General features: G+C 34.7%; 1 protein-coding gene across 1 annotated transcript in view; it reads right to left on the bottom strand.

Annotated features, from left to right (window-relative positions):
* Nucleotides 1-7,022, bottom strand: part of LOC118744152 (chromatin-remodeling ATPase INO80) — a 123,563-nt gene that overhangs the window by 40,711 nt on the left and 75,830 nt on the right. The window lies entirely within an intron of this gene.

Raw genomic sequence — 7,022 nt, 5'->3', positions numbered from 1 at the left:
GATTTAAAAATACGCGAGTATGTGTTTTTTTTCAAATAAATTAACAGCAAACGCATTAAAAATTCGTCGTCACAAAAGCCCCCCAGGATAATTCCTAGGATTATTAATCAAAGTTATAACGAACGTTCGGGTGCGGATGTGTTAACCGAACATTTCGGCGCCATCTTTTGGATTCAGTTATATTTGTATCAAGAATTTTCGAATATTTTGCAACTATCTAGTTGAAAGTAGAAAATTTTGCATCCGAATCGAGTCGTATTATACAAATTTGTTTTTGCAATGTGAAGCCACCAACGATTTAACGAACTTCAGCAGGCCTATCAGTCTGCGTTTATGCTACAAATGCTGAAGGGGCTGATTGATCTGCACATAAGGAATGGGATTCTTCGTGACTGTCTTTCGAGAGCTCAACATGCTTAATGCAAGGTAGGGTCGGTGGATACCGCCCTACTCACAATAGGTAGTAAAGTGGATAGATAAAGCCTTCACACATAAAGAATTTGCAGTACGGGCCTTCCTCGACATCGAGGTGTCCTTCAACAATGTCATTCCTCAAGAGCTGGGGGTTGAAAACAACCGACGGAGGAGCGCCTGCACTCAGCGTAGATTCAATACGAGCACTACCCGAGGTGGTGTTTGCTCTCCCGTGCTCTGAACCGCCTATCTGATCGCCTATGCATATGATACCCGTTTTGATCTGACTCAGGGTTACCTGAACTTGGTAACTTGGTGGGAGGTCAACTGCTGCCCCGCAGCTAATCCCAGCAAGACGGAACTGGTCTTGTTTTCTAGGAAGAACATGGTCTCCGGTGTGGCTCTTCACTCGATCGGGGGTGGCCATTAGCAGCTCTCTGACAGGGTCAAGTACATAGGCCTGAGCCTAGATAAGAAGCTGTCGTATTCCTAACATTGAGGAAAGGGCAAGTAAGGCGTCGGGTTGTCGCAGCACGAACTGCTTTTTGACTCAGGGGTACCGGGTGGTTAACTGGCTCGAAAGCTAGACAATCTAGAGTTCTGGAGGACTTTTATTTCGTCCCTGACCGGACAGAGTTCTGTGCCTCGGAAACGGCTCCTAGTAGCTCCTTCGCTACCTGCATTCCTTCAAGAGAAGTCTGGATGGGACGGGGTTACTGGGTTACGTATCAAAACTTTTAGGAAGGGTTGGTGCCGGGAGCTTTCCATCAAAACTATCAGGCTTCCAAACTTCTGCGGTGCATTTCAAGCCGAAATAGCTGTCATCAAGGAAACGGTAGACACGTTACTGTTGAGTGTGACGTTCATTAGTGATGTTGGAAAAATCAAGATTAAGATTAAGATTGAAATAAGATTAGTATTAGGATTAAAACTTAGATTATGACTGATATTAGGATTAGGAATAATATTAGAATTAACGTTAAGAACAAAGATAAGATTAAATAAAGATTGAGATTGAGATTAAGATAAAAATTAAGACTAAAAGTAAGATTCAGATTAAGACTAATACTAAAATTAGAATTAAAACCAAGATTCAGATTAAAATTTGGGTTTCGATTAATATTCAGACGAAGATTAATATTAGGATGAAAATTAGAGCAAATAAAAATAAAAATTAGATTTATATTAAGACTACGATTAATATTAAAATTCAAATTAAGATATGATTAAAATAAAGACTAAGATTAAGACTAAAATTAAGATTAAGATTAAGACCAATATTAAGATTAAGACCAAGATTAGGATTAAGGCTAAAATTAAGATTAACATTGGGATAAAGATTAAGTTCAAGATTAAGATTCAAATGAAGATCCATAACTATACACTACTATGCATAAAAATTCTCATATAATATGGCGAGCTATACGGGTAGTAGGAAAAAATATCACTTCAGTGGCGCGTATAATCCATACACTACTTTTTATATTTTATCATAATCCCATTTTGAATGTTTTATACATTTTTTTCTTTGAAGAAAGTTTAACATATTAAATTATTATATTATAGTAATTCGGTACATCCACATAGTATGACAATAACCATATAAGAAATAATAAATTATTACAAATTTCATACAAAGTACCCAATAAATAATCAATCTAAATGAAAAAAAATAAATAAAATGTTTTAAAAGTAATTACAGAACTAAATAGGCAGTGAGTACATTAAATTAATTATCGGCATTTAAGGGGCGTAAATTCATCCATGAAATAACTAATGACTACTTATTGGAGGTTGCATTTGGACATTCGGCAGAATTGTGTCATCGGAAAAGGCAATAGAAGCTGCAACAACTATGCATTTAGAAAAAAGTGTGATAAGAAAGAAAATTCAAAAGAAGGTTATCGCTGCGCGGTGACTTTATCTCAAATGGTCAACGGCATATCCCACCAAACAGCGGCAAATCAATAATAACAACAACAAAACAAGTAAAACCGCGTTGGTGGCATCAAGCATTGCAAGCGACTGCCAAATGCAGCTGATGCTGATGTTGATGGCGATGGCGTTGGTGATGGGAATCGCTTTACCGATGGCAATGGCAATGCCATCAGTGTCCACAAAAATTGTCAATTGAAAATTGGAAAATTTTACTGATGCTGCTGTAAGCAATTCTTTTATTTGTATTTCCTATTTTCATTGATGGCTACTAGAGATGCGCTGATCAAAGACATCAAAAGCGCAACGCAATACTCGGTATGTACATTGACAGCGGAGAGACGGACGATGGATAGAGCTGCTGGTTGGGCTTAAATGCTGATTGAGTGAGTAGAAATGGAAAATAGCGAATTATAAATGCAGCAACAGAGCAACTAAGGCTATCTACAACTAGTTACGTTTTTTTTATTGTTTTTGTTTCTATTGCTTTTCGGGTGACATCCTCTTCAATGTATATATTAAAGTAGCTGGCTGCGACTGTGCCATTGGCGACTGCCAAAGGAATTGGGTTATGACCTCGAATGCGTGTTGCGCGTGCGCTGCGCACCCAACAAGGTAATACCAACTATGGTGGTGAAGCAGCAACAACAGCAAATAAACAAATAAACTTTGGAAATATTATAAGCAACAATGACGATTGCAAACAGCAGCATCAGCTGCACTTATCTGTGCCTGTTGCATGCCCCACTCATGTGCTGGTGGTGGTGGTGGTGGTGACGTAAAATGCCTTGCATCGTGCCACCAGCAACACTTCTTACTTGCAACTCTATCTTCAAATGTCACCTTCTTCTGCTTGTTGCTGCTACTGTTGTTGTTGTTGTTGTTGTTGTTGTTATTGTTGCTTTCTCAGCTGGCGATAATAGAGATTTTTTTTTTCATTTCGTTTGCATTTCAAATTGAATTTTTCTGCATTTTCAGCTGCAACTTTTGTGACAGTGTTAGTAATGGAAATGTGATTGTAGTGATTTGGTTGTTGCTTGATAGCTGATTTGTTTGCTGTGTTGACACTTGCATTGTTGCTTGGCTTGCGATAGCGTTGGTGGTGGCATGCCACATGAGCGATCTTGTGCTTCGACATGACTTGGGATTTGTTTGTGAGGTGCGCTTGATTTGGTTTGATTGTTGTTGGGATTGGGTCATTGGTGGTGGCCACTGTTTCTTCTGTTGCATATAGCACTTCATGCCATCAGATATGAAATTGAGATTCTTTTGCCCTAAAATGGCATGAAACGTAGAAGGAGAAAGACATGAATCGCGATACTTTTTACTACTTGCACACATAGTATTTAGATACTTGCTACAGTTGCTACAGTGTGTGTAGGTGGGTGTGTGATTGTGGATGTTCGAAGAGGTTAAATATTTTGACTCTTTTGAAGATCAATTGAAATAAAATTCAATAAAAATAAAATTAAATTAAATTAGATTAAATTAAATTAAATAAAATTAAATTAAATTAGATTAAATTAAATTAAATTAAATTAAATTAAATTAAATTAGATTAAATTAAATTAAATAACATAAAATAAAATTTAATTTAGATTAATCAAATAACAAATTAACCCAAAATTAAACTAAATCTTATTAAATTAAACGAGCAATTCTTGTATATATATATATATCCATAGGGTTCTCGGAAACGGCTCTAACGATTTTGATGAAATTTTGTACACAGATGGTGTTTTGGATCTTAAGGTTATCTGAATATGTACGTAATATCTCCGAGAAGACTCTTATAAGGTTGCCACCTATTCGAAATTAGTTACGAATTAATTAAAACATCTTAATATGAGTATGAAATGGAAGGTATTTTAAAGATCCCTAATTCAAAAATATTTCTAATAAGGTTGCCACCTATTTTGAATCGCATATTTATTTAATTTTTTGTTTAGAAAAAAAGTTAAAATATTACTATTCATGGGTATCAAGAGAAGCTTCTTAAACCATGCTTTCCCTTTAAAAAAAATGTTGTGTCTTAGGATAATATGTAGTGTTATTTTGCCACTTATTTTCGATTCTACACAATTTATCTAAAATATCGCAATATGGATATCAAATGAAAGGTATTGTTGAGAACTTCGGTCAGAACATATTTTCCATCAGGATTGCCACGCTTCCTTGTAATACGAATTTTTATTTTGTTAATCTCAATCAACATTTTTATTATGTTGTATTCATTCCAGCGTATTTCGGAATAGGGTTGCCACCAAAATTTTAGAGTAAGGAATTTGCTTAATAGATATGGAAATCCAATTTTTTTTTTTTTGTTTATTTCCAAAATATTTTTTTTTGAAGCTATCCAAATCTTGAAAACTTTAAAAAGTATATGCACTCCGGGCAAAGCTCGGTCAACCTGGTACTTTAATTAAGTGAGACAAAATAAAATAAAATAGATAAAATACCGCAAACAAAAATAAAATAAAATAAACTAAAATAGAAAAGAATATAAAATGAATAAAATAGGATAACAAAATAAAATAAGCACAATTATAATTAGGGCTCGGATCCTCATGCAAATTCACGTTTTTATTGGGCTTCTTCAAATGGAAATGGTTAAGTTATCTTTACGAATAATGAAATTTCCTTTAAAATGGCATTCAATCGTCAGTGCTTATTTTTCCATATTTTGCAGTAAATGTAGGATTATGCATATTTTGCAAAAAATAATTGCTTTTGCATATTTCTTGAGCACATTTTAGTATATTTTACAATAAATTCATGAGGTTTTTGCATATATTTGCTTTTTTCCATTTAAACAACCATTTAAATTTAGTGCGATATCTCTTGACAAATAAATTCCCATTGACAAAAAAATTGCCGTTGAAGCACTCTCTTCTATCTCTGTTAGATCTCAACTACAGGAAGACTGTAGGAGAAAGCTGGCGTATATCTCTGATCAATACGAAATTACCCTAATATGGGTCCTGGGACATAGGTACATTTACGGATACGAGGTTGCGATGCGAAAGGTTTTGTCGTGGTTGCGATGACCCTTGCTCAAAAGAGACAGTCGAACACTTCCTGGGCGAGTGTCCAGCCCTCGCAAGGAGGAGGTTAAATGAATACACTCTGCAAGTCATTACTGCAGAATATATCAGAGGGCAGCTGCACTCTCTCTGTATGACGTACCTGCTGAAATTCATTAAAGCCGCCAAATGGCGAACTTTCTCAAACTAATAAACTGTCAATTTTTCTATTTACACAACATTGTAACTGACTGCTTAATTATAAACTAATTTTATACATACAAATGCATATATATTGTATTTTGAAGTGAATTGTTTTCATTATTTTCTTATTAAATGAAGAATGATTTATTTATTTTTACTGGCAAAAAATACTGGGAAAATATTTTTAATCGCATATTGTACTTGTTTAAGTATAGCGCATATTTTTCAGTTTTGAGTGTACTTGTATATTATATGCGCACATTTTCGATTTTTTAGTGCATGAGATTCCGTGCCCTAATTATTATAAAATGAAATAACAAAAATTAAAATAAAATAGTTAGATATATACAATTATTTTATACTCAACTTATCTTCGTAGGAACGGTCTAAAATCTGAAGAAAAAAGATTTTTGGTGCTTCGAAGGGTACTAAATTATACAAGATTACATATGTACATTAGGGTGGTCTAAAAATGCATGTGGCGGAAAAGTAAAGTTGGAATTTTTATGCTCTCACCCCCTAGGATTGTTCTACTCCCAAAAAATATACCCTTATTTTATTTTGCAATCAAAAAATAGTTGGAGGTCGCTCAAAGTTTTTCATGTGTTTTATATGGGAAAACCGACTTTTCGTAGAAATGGTATAGAATTCTGGAAAATCAATATTTTTCGATTGGGAAAACACCATTCGTCTTCAGGAGATTCTCAATTATTTATTTAACAATTTTTTTCATAGCAACTATATTTTTAGATCCACCCAGAAAATGCCAGAATAGGCAATGGGGGAAAAAATAAAAAATTGGCAGTCTCCTGAAGAGAACTAGAGTTTTCCGACCGAAAAATAATGATTTTCAAGAATTCTATTTCTACGAAAAGTTTGTTTTTTCCCCATATAAAATACATGGAAAACTTTCGAGCGACCTCTAAATATTTTTTGATTTCAAAATAAAAAATAGGGGTATATTTTTTTCGATATAGAACAATACTAGGCGGTTAGAGCATGCATATTCCGACTTTACTTGTTTTGGGCCACCCTAATGTACATACATGCATATGACGGCTGCTCTGGCTGAGTGGTTGGAGGTGCGTACCACTCCGCGGGACATGAGTTCGATACCTGGTCCAAGAAACATCTAAATTAGAAAAAGAATAACCGAAACTCGATTACTAAAGACCTAAAAATCGGTTTAAGAAGAACCGGTAAATAATCTCAGAGTAGCCAAAAAAATATGTAAAAAGAACTAAAAACTGGTTCCAAAAGAATTGAACTATGAAGGTATCAGCCCGAAATTCGGTTTAGATATGTTTTATAGAGTTCTGAGTTGGCCTACACAATTTGTTTCTTTGAATTTAATGTAATGCTAGCTTTCTTCCTCATCTTTGATGCTTTCGAAGCGCGATTAGAACGCGTTGAATGCGTCAGAAGAGCAGCCACAACGTCAAAAAA

This window comes from Rhagoletis pomonella, unplaced genomic scaffold (genome assembly GCF_013731165.1).
Source record: "Rhagoletis pomonella isolate Grant_MI unplaced genomic scaffold, Rhpom_1.0 Rhpom_scaffold_00001, whole genome shotgun sequence".
In the NCBI taxonomy this organism is placed as follows: domain Eukaryota; kingdom Metazoa; phylum Arthropoda; class Insecta; order Diptera; family Tephritidae; genus Rhagoletis; species Rhagoletis pomonella.
This window is presented reverse-complemented; position numbering and strand designations above follow the sequence as displayed.